The 22,606-nt window shown below is 42.9% G+C and overlaps 1 long non-coding RNA gene across 2 annotated transcripts in view; it reads right to left on the bottom strand.

Moving 5' to 3' along the window:
- The window catches only part of LOC128322007 (uncharacterized), a 37,731-nt gene that overhangs the window by 1,117 nt on the left and 14,008 nt on the right, over positions 1-22,606 (bottom strand). The window lies entirely within an intron of this gene.

Here is a 22,606-nt window from a genome sequence, read left to right as displayed (position 1 = left end):
CTGGCTGCCAACCACTATGTCGTAATTCAGAGAATATTCTCCATGGCCTTGTAGCAAAAGATTCAAGTCAGGCTGAGTCTATTCTTTTCTCTCACTGAGCCAAACTGACATTGGTCCTGAAGAGAAGACAACAGAGGAAATAGATGCGAATCAGGATATACTATCCATATCAGGCACACATGCTGGTAATGTAATAGATATCGATGGGCTCCCACTGTGGGGCATTTTACCATTCTTCTCAGCTCCATACTGTCGTATTTATGACTCCTGCTACCAAAAGAAAGATAGAATCTTATTGTTTCATGCCATCCTTTTTGACAGGATAAGATCTGGATACTCTCAAAGCACAAAAAGCAGACAAAACATTACAAAAGAAGTTTGTTTGTTTGATTTCTATACCACCCTTCCAAAAGTGGCCCAGGATGGTTTACATTAAAATAAAAACAACTAAAATCAATTAACAGTTAAAATCAGAAACTGTAAAAACCTAATAAAACCATTAACAATTAAAAAATGTAACACAGTTTTTTAAAAAAAAAACACCTGGAAAACCAGGCCAAACATTTACAGTTTAAAAACCATGGAAGGCAAAGCCAAACAGATAGGTTTTCAGGGCTCTCCTGAAGGCCAATAATGAACTCAGATTAAAGATTCCTGCCAGAAGTGCATACCACAGCCCAGGAGAAGGCTACAGAGAAGGCCCACCTCTGAGTCACCACCCGACATGCTGGTGGTAACTTAAGATAGACCTCCTCAGATGTAGGGGTGTGCAAACAGGTTCAACGCTGAATGTGTTCAACGTTGAACTGGTTTGATTTGACCATTCAGGGTCAAACCAAACCACCCCGTTTGGTCCGACTTCACACCAAACTTATATATATTAAGCACTTACCCCCTCTGGGGGAGTTGTTTGAGGCAGTGGGTGGGGGTCAGTGTAGATTCCCCCTCCCCCCACTGGCCTCCCTCATGCATTTGTCCACTCTTTGGCTGCTCTTCGGACTTCCCCCTTGGCGCGGTGGCCATTTTTGAGGCTGTTGCACCTTCACAATGGGCCTCTGCATGGCCAGGGAAGACAATTAGGCACATGAGGGAGGCCGGCGAAAAGCTGATTAGGCACATGAGGGAAGCCGGCGGGGTGGCGGGGGGAGAAGGGACCTCCACAGACCCCCTCACTGCCTTGAACACCCAGACTGGACCAAATGGTGGGGGGGGGGGTTTTCCAAAGGGGTGCTGGACTGAACTGGCCCAGTCCAGTTTGGGTCCAGTTTGGACTCGGACTGGACCAGCCAGTTCCATGCACATCCCTGCTGAGATGACCATAATGTGTGGTGGGGATCATGCAGAAGAAGGTGCTCTCTAAGATAACTCGGACCTAAGCCATTGAGGACTTTAAAGGTAATAACTAGCACTTGTATTTTGCTGGGAAGTGTATCAGCAGCCAGTGTAAGTGCTTCAAAACAAGCATAATGTTGTCTCTCTGAGTTTCCCCAGAGACCAATTTGGCTGCCGCATTTTGAACTAACTGAAGTTTCCAAACTGCGTACAAAGGCAACCCCACAAAGAGCACATTACAATAGTCTAGCCTGGAGGTTACCAGCTGATGCACCACTGTTTTGAGGTCATCCTCTTGAAGGAATGGGCACACTGTCAAATCAGCCCAAGCTGATAGAAAGCACTCCAGGCTATGGCCTCCACCTGAGACACCAGGCCTGGGTCCAGGAGTACTCCCAAACTGTGTACCTGCTTCCTCCAGGGGACTGCAACCCCATCCAGCACAGGAAGCACTAGCTCAGATTCTGACCCCTACAATGAGCACCTCCGTCTTGCTTGGATTCAGTTTCAATTTGTTATCCATCCCATTACTGCCTGTAGGCAGGCATTTAGGGAATGAATGCCATTTCCTGATGATGAAAATGAGAAGTAGAGTTGGGTGTCATCAGCATACTGATAACACTCAGCATCAAGTCTTCTGATGACCTCACCCAGCAGTTTCATGTAGATATTAAAAAGCATTCGTGACAGAATGGAGCCCTGATAGTGACTCCATATAACAGCTCCTGTTTTGAGGAGGAACTGTCACCAAGCTCCACCATCTGGTATCTACCTGAGTGATAGGAGCAGAACCACTGAAAAGCAGTGCCCCCTATCCCCAACTCCCCCAGGTGATCCAGAAGGATACCATGTCCAATGGTATCGAATGCCACCGAGAACAATCTATTGTTCACCAGTAAATAGGGGGAGGGTGATCCTTTAAACCACCCAGATACAAAAGTTTGGGGCGGTGTACAAATTTGATTAATAAAATAAATAATAAATGCCTAAACACATAATGCCATATATCTCTCTGAATACTCAGGTGTTCTGAATCTGCTCAAGTTCCCATTCTAGGAATACCAGGTTGATATGAGGAGAAGGGCCTTCTCGGTTATAACACTCTTGGGTATCCTCTCCTTAGAGGGCCAAATTCTCCTGGTTTAAGAAGAAGGAAGATATTTAGAATATACTTTTAGAAGAAATAAATTCCATTTATAAATGAATTTCAGGCAAGTTTTGGATGATTCTACTACTACTGTTTTAATATCTAATTTATGCTACATTGGGTTCATGACACTGGGATACTTTTGGCAACATCCCTGACTATGAACTTGGGCACACTCTACAGGATTTCCTCCATGGACATCCTGATTGATTGACTTATTGATGTCTCAAATTTGTAGACCTCCCCAAACTTCCATCACTGGGCAGTTTACAAGATGAAACAAATTAAAAATGAAAGCCTTAAAACCATTTGAAACCACAGTCAAGTTAAAAAGCAGGGGTGAAAAAAATCTGATGCACTCCCAACATGTCCCTTTATTGAGTGGGTTGTTCATCCAAATAGCCCCTTTACAAATGCATTTGTTATTTTAAGTGCATATTGAGGAGTCATTCAGGTGAACACCCCCTCCCGCATGATTCCTTAATATATTGGTGTTGATATACTGGGAGAGTGTCAGGACATCTGCAGATGAGAGTGCTCTTAGCATGTCCCCTTCCTAATAGCATGGGTGCGGATGGTATCGTCCCAATCGGCCCACTGTTATGATTTTAATATTGCAGTTTTTCATGTGGGGTAATGCTGGCATAGTAAGAAGCCCCATCATGGATTGCTCTGACATGGTCCAAGGGCTTCTAAATTACTTCAGTGGTACAGGAGGAGTCATGCTGAAGCAGCTTTAATGTCTCTTAAGACAATATCAAAATAGGCCCCGAGAGACACCATGACTGCCAATACTTCCTGAGTTAGGAGTTGGCAACTCTAACCCAGCATTAATGCTACAATGAATTGTAACACAGGTTTTCAAAGAAAGAAAGCCAAGTAAATTTCAAAACATGAGCCAGTAATTATGGCACGACACTGGAACCCTTTGCTTGGATCGTAATCTTATGAAGTATTTTATTTTGTAAGTACTGGATGTTTATGCTTTTCCTCTTTAGCATCATTTTGGGTTTTTTTTTACAGTATAGAAACAGAGACACAATCATAAAATATGCATGAGGGTGACATCAATTAGAGTTAGCCAGAATGTAGTCCTTTGTGTAGTATATCTTTTAATGCCTGAAGCATGTCGATCACCTGTCGAGTTTCCTGGATTCTTTGCTTGCTGTGTTTACTTTTCACATATTTCACTTAATTAATTTTATCACTCAATAACTATTGCCCTTCAGAGCCTGCCTCAGGACATGCTACCAGTCCAGGCCTGCTGCTGTTCTTATCATCATTTTTCTGATTCAATTTTTGTTTGGGGAGTGGGGAGGATTATATTTATGGGCTGTTTCTTTGTAAAATGTTTCATGAGGTGAACTCTTGTCATAATAATAAACAACAGTTATCAGAAAAAATACATTCCTGAGGCTACAATATGAAGCACACATTGAAACCAGTGGGACTTATTACTTTATTTTTGGGATCACAAGCCAAGGATGACATCTTATGTATACTTATATTGGCAGTAAGTGTTATTGAACCCTTGGGGTTTCTGAGTAAAAATGCATAGGGGTGAGCTGATTGATTGATACCAAAGTTGAAGAGAAAACTAAAAAGATTGTTAGAAGCATAAGTCTAACAAGACATTTGACACAATCCACAAGCCAACTCAACCACCATACTTAATAAGCTAATTCCACTGCATTGAAAGGTGATTGATTGACTGACTGATTGAGTCGGTGTTGACTTGATTAAGTCAGTGTCAAGTTGGTGTTGACTCACAGCGACCACATAGATAGATTCTCTCCAGGGTGATCAGTCTTCAAATTGGCCTTTAAAGTCTCTCAGTGGTGCATTCATGGCTGTCATAATCAGATCCATCCATTTTGCTGCTGGTCGTCCTCTTTTCTTTCCTTCAACTTGCCCCAGCATTATGGACTTCTCAAAGAAGCTGGGTTTTCACATAATGTGTCTGAAGTATGATAGTCTGAGCCTGGTCATTTGTGCCTTGAGTGAAAATTCTGGATTGATTTGTTCTATGATCCATTTGTTTGTTTTCCTGGCTGTCCCTGGTATCCTCAAAAGTCTTCTCCAGCACCAAAGTTCAAAAGCATCAATACTTTTTCTATTTTGCTTCTTCAGAATCCAGCTTTGGCATCCATAGAGTATCATGGGAAAAACCATTGTCTGAGAGATTCTAATCTTTGTAGGTATAGACATGTCAAAGCATCTAATTATCCTTTCCAAGGCCTTCATTTCAACACTACCAAGTGCTAGTCCGCGGTGTGTTTTTTAACTGCTGGATCCTTGACTGTTATTTATTATTTATTTATTTATTACATTTATAAACTGCCCTATCCAAAGGCGCTGGGTGGTGTACAAGACACAAAACACACATTAAAACACAGTGCTCAAAACAATATAAAAGCAATTCAGAACCATTTAAAACCAATAAAAATATTTTAAAAAACAATTTTAAAACCTTGGAAGGCCAGGCCAAACAATTACGGATCTTCTCTGTTGCTGCCCTGAGGCTTTGGAACACACTTCTTGCTGAAATAAGAGCCTTTACAACTTTTTAAAAGGTAGTCAAGACACATTTGTTCACTCAGGCTTTTAATTAGATATGTTTTAATTGTGTTTTTAATAGTTTTAACATTTTAAATTTTAATTGTTGTAATGTTTTTATTGTTTTATTGTAAACTGCCCAGAGACTTGCATTTTGGGTGGTATATAAATGTTTTAAATAAATAAATAAATAAATTGCGTTTTTTAGGGCTCTCTTAAAGGCAAACAGCGAGACTAAACTGCAGATATCTGCTGGGAGTACATTCCATAGGCCAGGAGCAGCTACATAAAAGTCCCAGTTCCGAGTCACCACCAGACATACTGGTGGTAACTGGAGATGGACCTCTCTTGTTGATGGTCTATCCTAAAAGGCAGAAGCTTTCCAACACTTCAGCATCTTATATTCCATTAAAATAAGTGATCCTGATCAAAGGTATCTTGTACACAGCTAGGTCCAATTACTACTACTACTACTACTACTACTACTACTATTACTACCATGTCCCAGGTTCCAAGTTCCATCCCTGGCATCTCCAAGATAGGGTTGAGAGCAGGGGTGTAGCAAGGTTGGACTGGGCCTGGAGACGAGATTTTAAAATGGGCCACTCACTGCTGATTAACAAAGGAGACTTTCAGCCATGCAATGTGATCCTATGTATGTTTTTCTCATAAATCCTAACAAATTTAGTACAGTTTACTTCCAGGTAAGTGTGTAGAGAATTGCAGCTTCAGGCAGCAAATCTAACTGGAAGTACATTTCACTGAAACCTAAAGGACTTTGTAATTTTTTGTCGCGAAACAAGCCACTTATAGGACTTTTCTGATGGTTTTTTAAATTTAAATTTAAAAAAAAATATTAAAAACCCACACTTTGTCCAATCTACTTCAATTTAAATATACATATTCCTCCCACATCTCTCTTCTCCAAATCAAAGCCTTATGCCCAGTCATTCCAAGCTGGGGCTGAAATGGGGTTGTTGTTTTTTTGAAGGCAAAGGGCAGATTCTTCAATATCAGGGTGGAACTACTTCTTAAAAAATACTTTTTTAATTGAAAAAATTTAAAACCAGCAAATTCCTCAATCTCTGAATTAAATATTCAGAGTCATTTCAATCTGCCCTACACCCCCTGCCCCACCTTATATTAAAGCTTCATAGCAAGCAATCTCTAAATATCCAAGTGGGGGAATAACCACAAAAAGGAAATCACATCCTACCTCCATTACTAATCCTGAGGAGCCAAAAGCTGGGCAGAGCTGTGGTGGGCAAGGGTTGCCAGCGCTGGCCATCCTCCCTCCCTCCCTCCCTGCCTGCCGGCACTCGAGTTCAGGCTTCAGGGAGGCATGCACAGAGGCCTCCCTGGAAGCCCTGCCCACCCACCTGAGGGTTTTCTTGGTCCAGCCAATCTCTTAGCTTGTCACATAAATGCCTTGCATAAAGCTTACCAATTATGTTAAGTAAGCTAATAGGCCTATAATTGGTCGGATTGTCTTGCGTACCCTTTTTAAAAATAGGGACGATAATCACAACCCTCTATGTATTAGGAATTTGGTCAGTCCTGCCTATATAAGTAAAAAGTGAGGCCAAATTTGGTGCCCACCAATCTGGATTGTTTTTACTTGCCTCCAGAGGAATAAAATCTCCCCCTGGAGCCTTGCCAGATCTTCATTGCGCAATTAGACAATGAATTTCAGAGACTGACACCGGCGGCCACAAAGGAGTGGTATAAATCTCATAAGAAGATTATCCAGAATGAGCATTAGGGTCTCTGTATAGATCATGGAAGTATTTCTCCCACATTTCAGGATGAATATGACACCTTGATGGGTAAAGACTGTGACTAGGAGAATATTTAATTAGGTGCCAAAATAATGATGTATCTTTAGTTCTTACAGCTTGAATAAATCTCTTCCAATTCTCCTTCAAGGCCTCTCTATGTTTATGGACCAGCCAAGACTTATAATGCCCTTTTTGCCGGAGCAAATTCTGTGCATCCTGCAACCTAGAACTTCTTTTATATGCCAGATAGCTAATATTAAGGCCTTTTTAAAAGCACCAATACATTCTCTATCAAACCAGGATTGAGAACCCGTCTGGCGATGTAAAGAAGGCATACAGCTGTTACTAAGTGTTGACATTTGAAAATTAAAGAATTATAAAGTACTAAAGGTATATATGGTGAATCATGATTAAGAATAGATGCACGCGTATTTCACATATCGTCAGAAACTAGCAGATCTTTAAGGGCTTGTTCCAATTGAGTTGACCATCTTATTTGACAAAATGAACCCCCAACCTCAACCGGAAGCGGGTACAAAATCTCTGAATGAGGTTGATAGAAGGGGGATTTCAAACAGAGTGAAACTGGCAGATGGTCACTATGGCAGATGGTCACTACGGCAGATGGTCACCTAGCGATAACCTCTAGACAAGAAATATATATATTTTTACAATACTTCCTTGGTTCTTTCTATTGTTTGGTTTTGTCATTAGACATTACATTATTCTTTACTTCAATTTCAGATAGACTGCTGGATCCCTCCACCCTGGCCCACCACATTTGTCTAGATTCAGCCTGTTCTTTGAGAACTAATTGGAATAAAAAATCCAAGTGCAGAGTTCAGTTGCTTAACTTTCCCTTGCAGTTGCATTAAAATGGAATGTGAGAATTTTTTTTCTCAGTTCAGTTTTTCTCAGTTCAGTTCAGTTTCAGAAAGTGTTAATTTCTAATGAGGTTATTCTATCTCAAATAGATACCTCGCAAAACTATTCTCACATAAAACCTGGACTATTTGCTTGGATGCTGATTTTCCAGTCCTCACTTATTCTGTCAGTTCTGAATGTTCTTTATTACCATTCAGCTCAGCTCTGAACAAATTGAAGCTAGCTCACATAAGAATTTAAGAAACATTGAGGTCATTCTCACAGTGGGGTGGTGGGCAGGTGGCAGGGAAGGCTGCAGAAGCCTGCCTTCCCCACATATGATCTCCGAGGACTGTCTGGGCGCATGGATCGCATGCCCAGATGGTCCGCCTCTGCCCCAGGGATAAGGGAGGCGTAGGGGCTGGGATGCATCATCCCGGCCCCCAGAAATCCTACAATGCACTATGTAAGTGTGCAGTGCATTGTGGGGAACACACCCCCCCCCAGTGATAGGTAGACACCCATCAGTGCTTCAGTGCCTCCTGCAAGCAGCCAGCCCTGGCACACAATCAGGGAAATGTGGTTAAGGGAATGCTCGCTCCCTTAACCTCATTTATGAGGCATGCTCCCTAGGTGGGTTTGCTGCCGGGTTGCCTCCAGGAGCCACGTGCCTCCTGGCAGTGCTTATGAGCAGCCAAGTCCAGGCTAGTCTTCTTTATCCCCATCTTGGCTGCTCATGAGAACAGTCTCATTATATGCTAGTAATACTCTGAGGCAGGAGGAAAGGTAGCTGTGCTGGCATAATGCCAAAAGAAAGGTGAGGGCAGTACTACTGCTGTCACCCTTGGGAGAACTGCTTCTCCCATGATTTCTTAGGCTTTGTGCCCTGGCACACTGCTACCCAAAATGACAGGGTGACAGAAGTTAAGAGGGGACAAACCTCCTCTCCTCGCTCTGTGTGATGCTGCTGCAGCAGCTCCCACCTCTGTCACTTAACAGATAATTAAAGAGAAGAATGTTTCTGAGGATTATAATGTAGGGATGGGTCCGGACCGGTCCGGAGGCCATTCTAAAGGCCTCCAGACTGTCCGGACCGGTTCGGACCTGGCTGGTTCGGTTCGGGTGGGTTCCTTTAAGGGCGGGGGAGGGTTTACTTACCCCTTCCGCTGCTTTCCCCCCTCCAGCGCGCATATTCTTTGTAGTAATTGGGGCAGAAGGATACCTCCCTGCCGCCCCTTCTCCCACTTAAGTGCAAAAGGCTTGCTGGAGCCTTTTGTGCACACGCACGTCATGCGCGAGCTTCACGTCTCCTCAATGTGCGCGCCTTTTGCACTTAAGTGGGAGAAGGGTGGCAGGGAGGTATCCTGCCGCCCCAATTACTACAAAGAATACGCGTGCTGGAGGGGGGAAAGTGGTGGGAGGGGTAAGTAAACCCTTCCCCACCCTTAAAGGAACCCACCCCACAGTGCCGGACCACAGCTCTGCAGTTCCGTGCACACCCCTATTATAAGGGCTGCAAGTGTGTGTGTGTGTGGGGGGGGGATGTTTTATTTTTGAAAGAGCTCAGATCAATTCTGTGTTAAACCAAGGTGAGCTTGAAAGAGCTTTTCTAATAACATAGTAAAACTTTCCCAGGACTGTACCACTTCAGATTGCAGGGAAAAGATTACATGCTGCATTGTTTCCCATATGTCTAGAAAACAAGCTCCCTGCACTAGAAAGCCAGGTATCAGGAACAACATTTCTAATTAGGGCTGAACAGTTTTCCCCTACCCATTTCTTTGCCATATTATGAAAGGGCGGTGTTTTGGTGATTTCCGAGGATTGTAGAAGGGGACAAAGGCAAAGGAAGGGGGGGCTTATCAGCAGCAGCACTCTGAGTATCTGATGATTTTCATATTCCCATACATGCCTTGGGATGCTACCTGATCATGTAGTCTTGTTCTTATGGACATTATGGGGAGAATGATGTCCAGGAACCACTCAGAGGAGAAGCTGCTTAAAAATTCATGGTAGTGAAAAATGTTGGGGTTTGTGACTATTTTGCAAAGCACCAAGGAAGCTACCACTCCAGTTATAGAGTGCAGAGTTTAGTTGTTGCAGCTATTTAAATAACATGCATGGAGATCACTGTAGAGTCTAAACTAAAATGATTTATTGGTGAAGTACATTTGAGATAGGAAAGATCTAGCAGCTACATAATGAATAGGTAGGGAGAGAGATAGAGATGTTTCCATCTCTTCTCTAGGAGGAAAGGAAGAGGACTGACTCACTACAGGAAGTACCTGAGGAGTCAGAGCAGGGGTCATAGAGCAGAGGCAAGTAGGGACAGGTAAGGAGATTCTCACACTAGCTACCTCTGCTCCCAATGCCCCTAGTGGTCATTAGGATAGTTGGTGCAAAAGGTTGGAACTCCATCTCCAACAAAAAATGGTGAAGTGATAGATTATTTAGGGGGAACTCCCCCCTTCAGTTTTGAGCCATAAGTTTTCAACATAGACTTCTTCTATTTCTATCATATTTCTACACCTTTCTTCAAACATATCTTCAAACTCTCAGCCTAACCTACTTCACAAGGTTGTTGTGAAAGAGAAACTCAAGTATGTAGTACACCGCTCTGGGCTCCTTGGAGGAAGAGCGGGATATAAATGTAAAAATAATAATAATAACTGCATGGCTTTTGGTTTAAACACCTAACAAGCCTTCATAAACAACTATCAAAACAGTTCAATCACATTTTGCAAGGAGGTGATATTGAACAATGGCTAACAACTGGGGAAACTCATCTCATCATGAAAGACCCAGCAAAAGGTGCAGTTCCAAGTAACTATAGACCGATAACCTGCCTGCCAACCATGTCCAAATTATTAACTGGAATAATAGCAGATGAAGTGATGCGACACTTATTAACTAACAAACAGCTTCCAGTTGAACAGAAAGGAAATTGCCCGAACACCAGAGGCATAAAAGACCAGCTGCTGATTGACAAAATGATTTTAGAAAATTGCAAGAGAAGAAAAACAAATCTAAGTGTTGCATGGATTGACTACAAGAAAGCCTTTGATTCATTGCCTCACACATGGATACTAAAATGTTTAGAAACAACCGGTGTCAGCAAAAACATTCAGATATTTATAAAAAAAGCAATGAGCATGTGGAGTACACAGTTAACAATCAATGGCGAGACACTTGGACAGGTCAGCATTAAAAGAGGCATTTTCCAAGGGGACTCACTATCCCCTCTGTTGTTTGTAATCGCCATGACCCCACTTTCACAAATACTAAACAAAACAGGCCTTGGATACCAAACATCTAAAACATCAAGTAAAATCAACCATCTGCTGTACATGGACGATCTGAAGTTTTATGGAAAGTCCCAGTCAGAAATCGAATCACTGCTAAACACTGTCCGTATATTCAGTAGCGATATAGCAATGGAGTTTGGACTAGACAAGTGTGCTGCATTAATAATGAACAGAGGGGAAATAAGAAAAACAGAAGGAATAGAACTGCCCAATGGAAGCAAGATCAAGAACCTGGAAGAGAAAAAACATTACAAATACTTGGGCATTCTCCAGGCTGATAACATCGCACACACTGAAGTTAAAAGAAAAATTGGAAGTGAATAGATCAGGAGAGTTAAAAAAATCCTCAAGTCCAAACTCAATGGCGGGAACACCATACAAGCCATAAACACCTGGGCTATACCTGTTATCAGACACACTGCAGGAATAATAAACTGGACCCAGGCTGAGCTAGAGACGCTGGATCGTAAGACCAGGAAAATCATGACCATCAATCATGCTCTGCACCCCCGCAGTGATGTAGATAGGCTATACCTCCCTCGTAGCTCAGGTGGAAGAGGAATGCTGCAAGTCCATCAAACAGCAGAGGAAGAGAAAAGAGGCCTTGAAGAATATATCAAGGACAGTGAAGAAGATGCACTTCAAATGGTCAATAAAGAGAAACTGTTCAACACCAATGAAAGAAAGCAGGCCTACAAGAAAGAACAAGTCAAGAACCAAGCAGAAAAATGGAGAAATAAGCCCCTGCATGGTCAATATTTGCACAATATAAGTGGGAAATCAGACATCACCAAGACCTGGCAATGGCTTAAGAATGGCAACTTGAAGAAAGAAACAGAGGGTTTAATACTGGCTGTGCAAGAACAGGCTATAAGAACAAATGCAATAAGAGCAAAAGTAGAAAAGTCAACAACAAACAGCAAGTGCCGCCTTTGTAAAGAAGCAGATGAAACAGTGGACCACCTAATCAGCTGTTGTCAAAAGATCGCACAGACTGACTACAAACAAAGGCATGACAAGGTAGCAGGGATGATACACTGGAACATCTGGAAAAAATACAAGCTACCTGTAGCCAAACATTGGTGGGAGCATAAAATTGAAAAAGTGGTAGAAAATGAAGATGTAAAAATATTATGGGACTTCCGACTACAAACAGACAAACATCTGCCACACAATACACCAGATATAACTGTAGTCAAGAAGAAAGAAAAACAAGTCAAAATAATCGACATAGCAATACCAGGGGATAGCAGAATAGAAGAAAAAGAAATAGAAAAAATCACCAAATACAAAGATCTACAAATTGAAATTGAAAGGCTGTGGCAGAAAAAGACCAAAATCATCCCAGTGGTCATTGGCGCCCTGGGTGCAGTTCCAAAACACCTTGAAGAGCACCTCAACACCATAGGGGCCACAGAAATCACCATCAGCCAATTACAAAATGCAGCTTTACTGGGAACAGCCTATATTCTGCGACAATATCTATAACAACTGATAATAAAATTCAGCCATCCCAGGTCCTTGGGAAGGACTCGATGTCTGGATAGAACAAACCAGTCAATAACACCTGTCTGACTGTGTAAACAAGAAATAATAATAATAATAATAACATTCAATCCCCTACTGCTGTTTGCAGCAGATATAAATCCAGCAACGATTTTACATTATGATGAGCCATTTGTCTAGGGAAGATCCAAGTCAAACCAGATTGAATCTAGTTTCATTCAGACAGCTCATCACATGAAAAATCTGTCACTGGACTGCACCACTACAGACTACAGGTGGGAGACTGTATGAGTTCTGAAGCTTTTCTGCCCTGCCGTCCTTGCATATCTTTTCTCTATTCTTATTGCCACTTAGCCCTTTTCTAAAACGCCTAACTCAAAGTGTACCAAATTTCCAGTGCACCAAAGTGTATACCTATACCAAGTATACCAATTTTACCAAATTCCCAGAGATCAGCTACCTCGCCTATCCTTCTGCTTACAGATCATTTGAACACTTGTCCTGCATTCAGGATGAGCACAGTAACAAGCTCTCAAGCAAAGCTATATCACAGGATAATCTGAAAACATGACTTGCTCTCTCTATTATTGCCTCACTGATGCTCACTCCCAGTCTTCCAAACCATAGGTTGGAGGATCATCCGAATGCAATCTATTTTTAATTGGTAAAACAGATCAACCAAAAGTCTCCAGAGAAATAATTCTCCCTGTATCTCTCATTTCCATCTTGAGACAAATGTATTTATCACATTTATATCCTGCCTTTCTTCCATCCTGGAAGTCAAGGTGCATGTGGGTCCACCATCTAGTCACTGATCAAACCTCTGTCTGCTCAGCTTCAGTAAGGTGGCTGATCATGTGCCCTCAGACTGTTTCCTGACCTCAGACTGTTTCCTGACTGTTTCCAAGTGCATTCTGGCACTTATTTAATGTGTGACATCTGGAAAGGTATTGTCTACATTTTGCATAGAGAAAAAGTAAAAATCAAGCTCCTTTGACTCCCGCTGCAGGAAAGAGGGTTATTGCTGCTCAATTACTTCTTTCCTTAGACATCTATTTAGTTCTCTGACTCTAGGAAGTCACAGATACCCTTCATATATATATATATATATATATATATATATATATATATATATATATATATATATATATATATATCTCCAGCCACACCTATTTGTCTCTCTTGCTATAACACAGGGATTTCCAAATTAGGATCCCCAGATGTTGGACTACAGCTCCCATCATCCCCAGCCACAATGGCTGGGGACCTGAGGTTGGGAACCCCTGTTATAACATAACACCCTGCTGGATCAGATCAATGCCCTATCTAGTGCAGCATTCTGTTTCCCACTGGCATACCATACCGTACCATACCGGCTGCCACTAGGATGCCTACAAGCAGGAGCTGAAGACATGTTCCACTGCCACCATCACACCATTGCAATTCGTATACGGGAGTATCCTGATTCTGATCCTGCAGGTAGCATCAAAGCTAGTGGCCATCATCACATATATGTACTTGTGGCAGCAAAGTACATATATTAATTCTGTGCTCTGTGAAGAAGAACTTTGTTTTTTCTGTCCTGAATCTCCTGTCACCCCAAGCATAATTTATAAGCCTCAGTCATGCCCCCTATCCCAGATATGTGAATAACTGTACCTGTGTACACTGCACACAAATTGTATGAATGCTGAACGTAATGAAGCTGTTCTCATGCAAAACCAAGACCAGGCTTGGCTGTGTGTGAGAACCACTGGCAGCCGCATGGCGCCTCAGCAGCAAACCTGTCAGAGAGGCCCAACTAGTAACTGAAGTTAAGGGAGCAAGCGCACCCATAACCCCGGCTAAATGATTGTGTGTTGGCACTGCGCAGCACCAACCGGCACCAACACAGGCACAGACTCCTGGCCAGTGCTGAGAGGATCCCCAAAATGTACTTTGCACTCATATGGTGCATTATGGGTTTTCCAGGGGCTGGACAATGCATCCTGGCCTTCGACCCTCTGCGCTACTGGAGAAAGCTGGTGTCCGTCTGTGTGTGTGTGTGATCTGCCTACCCAGCACAGACCCAACAATAGTTTGTGGGGGAGGTAAGTTTAGCAGCTTTCCCCCCCACTCACCCAGTAGCCCTTCTCACTGATCGTGAGAAAGGGCTCGATGTGTAATCGGGCTTTTGATAAACAAAGATGAGAAAGGCACTGGTAATGGAACCAACATTTGCTTTACCCTCTTTCTTTTCTTGTGGTGCTGTGATCTATTATTTGGCACCAGTTAAATTTGGGCCAGCTGGGTCTAAATTGCTAGAATGACTGTAGCACAAATGCGCTAGATGAGGACTATAATAAAGATGTTTTGAAGAGAGGGGGGGAAATGTATTGTAATACTTGCCAATATGTCCCTGTTTAAGTAGGGATGTTGGCAGGTATGCATTGTGTTTGTATTGTAAAAGCTTATACTATTTTTTTAAAAAACCCAACTGCAACAAATGCTCTTAAAATACACTGTCATCAATGCAATGTAATCGTGTACATATCAAAGAGCGAACCTTTGATCCACATTGTTACTATATTTATTGTTTTTATTTCTGTAGCTCTTCAATGTACTCAGTGCTTTACAGTGGCAGCTCTTTGCCCTGAGGCACTTCCAATCTAAATGTAGAGAGAAGGGGGGGGGAGGGAAGTGACAAGATGTGAGTGTTGCCTTTCCCCAGCTTTGCCCCCTCCTCGAATAAATCAGGAATACCTCCTTGACCCATATAGCCACTTTTATTAAACTCTTTTTTCCAAAGAGTTGGGTGAGAGACAGAAGAGAATGAGGCAGGAGGAATACTTAGTTAACACTCATATATATTTCAGAGGAGAATTCTAGATCTTCACTGGAAAGCTGCTGTACTTAGACCTAGCTAGCATTCACAGATTTAATTACCTAAGGAGAAAAGCGCTCATAAGAAATCAAAAATACACACTTCAGAGAAGGTTGCACATTTTAATTCTAGGCCTGGCTTGGTACTCGTTCAAAGAATGATCGTGTATATTTAATGGGACAGACCAAAAATTCACTGAGGCATTTCCCTTCACTGCTGGCAGAATGAGGAAAAGGGAGATTTGTTTGTTTTAAAGGTTTCTCTGTTGTCTCAGGCTGGCAATTCAGTGTTCATTCCAAGGAGCTGAAATACGGTGTCTAAGAAGTAGATACATTAAAGCCTCTCCAGAGAATTCCTTTGATTGCACTTGTTCAGCAGCTTTCAGGCATTTGATTCTTGGATGATTTTTTCATTAAAGCTGAACTGAAATTGGAATAGAGGTTGGACAACTCCGTGACAAAAAAGGGTTCAAGCCAAAGAGAGGTTAATTTCTCTTCAGATGAACTTGTATGTGCTGTGGCACTGATCTTCACTATTTGTCAAGTGGAGAACACTTGGGCAAAAAACCTTTACGTGAGAGCCATTTCCCACTGTGCTGACCGCCATACAGTAATGTGCTTTTCTCAGTGCTGGGGGATGGCCCTTTAAGAGAGACTGACAGGGGTGTGCAAAGAGGTTAGAATCTGAACTGGTTTGATATTGAAATGGTTCAGTTTGAAGGTTTGGGGTCAAGCCAAATCACCCCCAGTTTGGCTCGACCCCAGACCAAACACAGACATCCCAGTTAGGGGGTTTGTCGAGCCTTTTTTTTTTTTTCATCCCAAAAATCTTTTTTCAACTTTCCCCCTCTGGGGGCCTTCTCCGAGGTGGTGGGGGTGTCCCTGGAGGTTCCCCCTTCCCCGGCCAGCCTTCCTTTATGTAAAAATCACCCAGTTCAGGTGGCCTTTGGCCCTTTCCAGGCCTATTCCTTGGCGCAGTGGCCATTTTGGAGGCAGCCACACATGCGCAGTGGGGCCCTGCATGGCCAGCTCTCCTTCAGACCAGAGTGCAGATGGAACTTCAACCTGGAAAGGACTGGTCTTTCATTTGTCTTTTCGCCTCACCTAATCTCATCCATCTCATCCAAGCTCATCTAATCTTAACCTATTCAGTTGGACAGACTTGTGAATCCTTTATTACCACCCTTGTACAGCTAAGCAGTCAGCCTTCTCTATTTATAAGCTGTTTGTTCTTTAAGTGAGTTTTCAATAAAAACTGAAGATCGTTCACCATTACCTGATGATCCTGTTGGGCTGGTTGTGAGTTTAGCTATCCAGATTGACAAGCAGTCCAACATTTATTGCAGCCAGAATAGAGGCTGACTCATCTGCTGAAGGTCAGGAAGAAATTTGGCAGTTGAGCTTCTCTAGGTGGGCAGTTCCAGAGATATAGTAATATTATGGAAAAGGTCCAAAATCAAGTAGCCCTTGTCCATATTTCTGCATGGCTGCCTATATTCAGCAATCATCTCAGAGCATCTCATAGGATCATAAAAATGCTAGGAGTAAGGAGGCACTTTTTTGAAGTCATCCTTTAAAGGCCATCCACATTCCTTTAAGCAGGCCCAATTATTCATAATTCACTCCTGACAGATGTTTATGGCTCCCTTCTACAGACCACTTAAGCAAGCGTGCTTGCTCCTAATTGGCTCAGGTGGTTTAACTGCAAGTAAGTGGCCTGCAGATTGTAGCCTTCATAACCTATTTTAATACTTTCATAAAACCTCCCTTGGTAATTTCTTCCATTACCTGACTATTTTTATGGTTATTAAAGCCTTCCCCATATTCAATCTGTATTTTTCCCACTTCTTAATTAAAGACCATTACCGTTTTTCTCGCTCGCTGTGGCCATAATGGACAATTGATCCCTGTTGCTTTCCACAACGCTTTACATATTTGAAACTGTATCCTATATTTGCCTACTCTTTTCTATGCTCAACCATTTTCTTATGCAATTTCTCATCACAGCCCAAATCCTTTTGCTGCTCTGTTACTCTTTCATGAATCCTCTCTAGTATTACTCCATGTGTGGAACTGAAAACGCAGATGCATTTTCACCACCTGAGGCCCAACAACTGCCAAATTAAATAGAACAATTTCATTCAGTGTGACAGATATGAGGCTCCTTCTACCTATTTATCATATGATTGACTTGGAGGGCTCGAAAAACCTCAGGTGCCTGGCCTCCTGAGCACCTCGAAATGTGAAGCTGGTGGCGAGGAATTTGAAGTTAGTCTAGCTTTTTTAATGCACGTGGGTTGTACAGCTTCTCCAAACTCGACATATTTCAACTGCCAAAGTGGTAAATGATCTTCTAACACAGAGAAAATCAACTGGTGGCCCATGGTGGCCTCTTCAAACAATTCTGCCTGGCCCCTAGTGCCCCTAATAAAATTTAAGCAAAATATGCCAAAAGTTTGCCCACCATTTCATCAATAGGGAACATGGGTGCATTTTGAAGTTGTATGAGAGAAAATCCACACTTTGATTTTACCTCTCTTTTTTGGATTTTGTACCTAATGGCGCAGCGGGGAAATGACCTGATTATCAAGCCAGAGGTTGCCAGTTCAAATCCCTGCTGGTAGGTTTCCCAGACTATAGCAGCGATATAGGAAGATGCTGAAAGGCCTCATCTCATACTATGAGGGAAGAGGCAATGATAAACCCCTCCTGTATTCTACCAAAGACAACCACAGGGCTCTGTGGTAGCCAAAGTCAAAACTGACTCAATGGCACACTTTACCTTTACTTTACATAGCATGTAATATGAATATACATAAATATATATGAAGGCTTTATTTCAGCATATGGGCTCCACAACTGGAATGACCCTAATGCTAGACATTAGCAATGTTATTATGGAATATAGTCACTTCAGGTGGTGGGCAGTTTATGTACAGAATACACTAAAACTCTCTGTCCCCCCAACCATCTGCAATGGAAATAGTGACTCACATCTTGTGCCATGCTACAATTGCATGAATGTGTCCAAAGTATGATAGTTTGAGCCTGGTAATTTGTGCCTCGAATGAAAAATCTGGATTGATTTGTTCTATGATCCATTTGTTTGTTTTCCTGGCTGTCCATGGTATCCTCAAAAGTCTTCTTCAGCACCAAAGTTCAAAAGTGTCATTACTTTTTCTACCTTGCTTCTTCAAAGTACAGCCTTCTCATCCATAATGATATATAATTTATTTAAAGGTACTGCTTTATATGCTCTCCAAGTTGCAGCAGAATAAGATCTTCATCTTTACCAAGAGTAGCTTTTGGCCTTCTAGCCTGTGTCCTTCACACAGAGGGAGTGACATATGGCTACTGATGATGATGGTGGAAGAATACTTTTTGACTGCAAAGATGGTGCTAAGATAGTGGCTTGCTTAAGGTGAGATTTGAACAGAGACTTCCTTGGACAGAGCATCCATTCTTAACAACTATACTACACCAGCTCTCTAAACACATCTCTGCCATGTCTTAATTTTTGACTGAGGCAACACTGGTTTGGATTGTGTAGGCCACTCTGTAGGGATGCTAGCAGAAAGGTGGTCTGGTCTTCAGCAGTGGGTCAGTTTGGATTATCTTTGGGAACTTCCAATCTGGATTTTGTAACCCAACTAACCAGGATATTTTCTTTCTTTCAAAATCTAATGCCACCAACTCAATGGTCCAAAAGCAGTAAGGCATGATCCAGTTGTTACACAGCTCTGCCAAATCCACTAATTATTTTCCTTCAATATGCAGGTGGACACATGCTTTATTTGTTGCTCTGAATAATATATGGACTATTGAGTAATATTTAATAAAATTGTATTCCCCACACACTCACACAATGGCAGCATTATTCTTTGTGCTTGCTTAATAAATTTAGATATCATTATATTCTGTACAATGAGATTTTCTTAAATAAATAGATGTTGCCACATGTGTGCACGCACACACAAAATACAACATATTTTCTTGTTACAATCTGCTGGAAGGATATATTTTATTACTACAGGATGTATTATTGTGTGCTTTGCTCATGTATTTGATATAAGTAATTATTTTGTTACATAGTTGAAACCGTCAAAAAGTAGATGAATGTCAGAGAATGAAGACATTTTATAAAGTTCTTAACAAGTGTCTTCTATGGAAAAATCACTAAGAATCTGAAGTTAAACAAGCAAAGAGAATTTGGAGCAAGAACAAAAATGGGATGGATAATAATTTTGTCAGCAAGCACAGTGTGAAAATAATGAAGGGAAAGGCATAAAACACTAATAATAAACTGTCCATTTTCTAAATTCATTTAAACCAGGAGAAATCTAAAGAAGCAGAGAACTGGTACTATTTCTCTACCCATTTTGATGGGAATATCCATCTCTACCCATCTTGGTCCTCTGCCTCTTCTCTTGATGGGAATGGGTTTTGAAAATTACCCAACATGAAGTGGTGAGCCAGGTGAGCCAGCGTGGTGTAGTGGTTAGAGTGCTGGACTAGGACCAGGGAGACCTGAGTTCAAATCCCCATTTAGCCATGAAACTAGCTGGGTGACTCTGGGCCAGTCACTTCTCTCTCAGCCTAACCTACTTCACAGGGTTGTTGTGAAAGAGAAACTCAAGAATGTAGTACACCGCTCTAGGCTCCTTGGAGGAAGAGCAGGATATACATGTAATAATAATAATAATATTGTTCAAACATGCGCCAAATGGTTGCTGCCGTTTTGCCAGTGAACTCGCAGTTGCTTCAACTGTCCCTATTTATTTGGGATAACTCTAATTATGTAGTACCAGTTCAGGGAGATCACATTCCCTAGGACTTGAGGACTCTCAAGAATAATCTAAGCAAAATACGTGCCTCCAGACTAGGTGGCCAGATTTGGCTTTAAAAAAGCCAAATTCTGGCTTACGGCCCATTTGACCCACGAGTATACCCCTTAGGTTCTGGCAACTCTACTTCCAGAACATGAAGTAAATTAAAATTACCATATATCTGAAAAAAGCGTATGAAAAAAGACCTGGTGGCCACATTTGCACGTAACATGAAAGTGGAGGATGCTGAACCCGCAGTTAATTTTTCAAACCATGAATTGCTTTGCAGATGTTCATGCAGCAATTTCAGGGCAGGGGAGTCCTTCCCTCTTCCTAGTCCCCAAAGGCCGTATCCCAGCAAGCTCCAAAGTGCTCGCATCGTCTGACTGTGAGCAAGGCATTAGCATGACTCCAGGGCGGCAGCCATTGGCTATGATCTTCAAAGGGGCATGCTGAGTGCAATCGTGCCTTTTCAGAATGGTCCACCCACCCTCGGTAGGGAAAGAACATTAAATCCCTTTATATGCCACATGATTCAAGCCCTTCTTCTAACAGCAATTGCACCATGGTCCTCGTAAGAGCCCTGAAACAAAACTACCTTGCACAACCACAATTTCTGGCAGAAGGGATATTTTCCTGTTAGAAAGGGAAGGGGACATGATGACTTCCTAGGAGAGGATATGTATATCCTGGGATCTGGCCCACTGTGGCCAAGGATGCTCTTGCAATGGCTCACCGTGGCAAAGTCTATGGAGACCAAACCACACTCCTGCCCCTGTGGCAGCTTGCTGCTAGAGGACTAGCACTATCATGAGAGGGCCAGACTACTGGGGAGGACCTTGGGCTCAAAAACCTTCAGTCTTCAATCAGACTGCACACAAATAAGTTGAACTAACCCCCCAAAGGGCCACCCGTTTGCTATCTCTGGTTAATCACAGAACTTTTGCACTAGGGATGTGCCCGGAACTATTCCGGAGGTGGCGGGTGTGTTCTCTTAAGGGTGGGGGAGGGTGCACTTACCCCTCCCACTGCATTTCCCCCACTGGCACTCAATTGTATCAAAGCCCCTCGGGGTGGAAGTGTACCTCCCTGCAGCCCAGTTGCTGTCCTCGGCCAGAAGTGGCTGGAAGTACTAGGCGCAGGTGATTGTTGTGTGTGTGCACACACCTGTCTGCCATGCATGCACGTGCACGTGATGGCTGCACGTACTCCTGGTACTTCCAGCCACTTCTAGCTGAGGACGGCAATGGGGCGTCAGGGAGGTATGCTGCTGCCCCGAGGGGCTTTGACACAACAGAGCGCTGGTGGGGTAAATGTGGCAGGAGGGGTAAGTGCACTCTCCCCTGCCCCTAAAGGAACACCCCCGCCACCTCCAAAAGCCAAAACAGCCCCAGTGGCCAAAATGTTTTGGAGACCTCTATAATGGCCTCTGAAACATTTCGGGCACATCCTTATTTTGCACAGTAGCCTCCCTCACCATGCTCCAGTGAAGCCTGTGATGCCCCCAAAGGAGATTTTGACACTCCATGTGCTCGGGTGTAGCTGGGTGGGCAGACTGGGGAAACACCAGGACTGGGGGTGGATCTTTACATCTCATCCAAATTTCCTGGGGTTAGACTGGCATTACACTGTATGCAGATCTGCCACCACAGGGAATCGTGGGAGAGGGGAGCCCTGAATTCCAGTGATCCCAAGAGAAGTGGGGCCATCATTCCGGGCAAAAACAAAGATGGACATGTTCATATGGGTTGATGGGCTGGCAGAGGGCATGCTTTTACAGCTTCTTCATGACAGTCACCAAGACAGAGAGAGCTGTTGCCGGGGTACCCATCCTCACAGCTTGCTTTTATAGAGCAACCTGGCTGGGTGGCATTTGCTGTCTAGTTCCTATGTGAGTCTCCATGGCCTAACACTCTTGTGAAATAACAGTCTGTGGAAGAAGGGGGGTGTATTCCTACATTATTAGTGATTCTGCCTGATACCCCTGTCTCCACAGACGTTTCTTCTCATGAGTTGTGAAGGGGTATCCTCATGGCCTTATACTCTCATGAGTGAGTGGTCCACTCAGGAATAGCATCCATCATCATCTCAGAGGAAGAATCTCCCCTCTCAGTGTTTTCAGTGCTGATCCTGCTGCCTGGCCCTTCTCATGAGTAAGCCTACAGACTGCACATGTTCCCCCAAGGGGAAGGGCCCCCTTTCCCCCTTCCTCAACATCATTGTACAAACAATAGACCTTAGCAATTCAAGAATTCGTGGTTGGGGCTATCCAACCCTGGGCATCCCCTCTCTGCCATATGTTGCTGTCCCAAAACTCTAATTTGGTTGCCCTGCTTATGTTGCCACCTTGGGTGCATGTGCTTATGAACATACATCTCTGTAATTTCATTTTCAGAGAGCAAAACACATAATGCCCATCTTGCCATCCCA

This window comes from Hemicordylus capensis, chromosome 4 (genome assembly GCF_027244095.1).
Source record: "Hemicordylus capensis ecotype Gifberg chromosome 4, rHemCap1.1.pri, whole genome shotgun sequence".
NCBI classification, from domain to species: Eukaryota; Metazoa; Chordata; class Lepidosauria; order Squamata; family Cordylidae; genus Hemicordylus; species Hemicordylus capensis.
The sequence above is the reverse complement of the archived record's forward strand: the minus strand, read 5'-3'. Positions and strand labels throughout refer to the sequence as shown.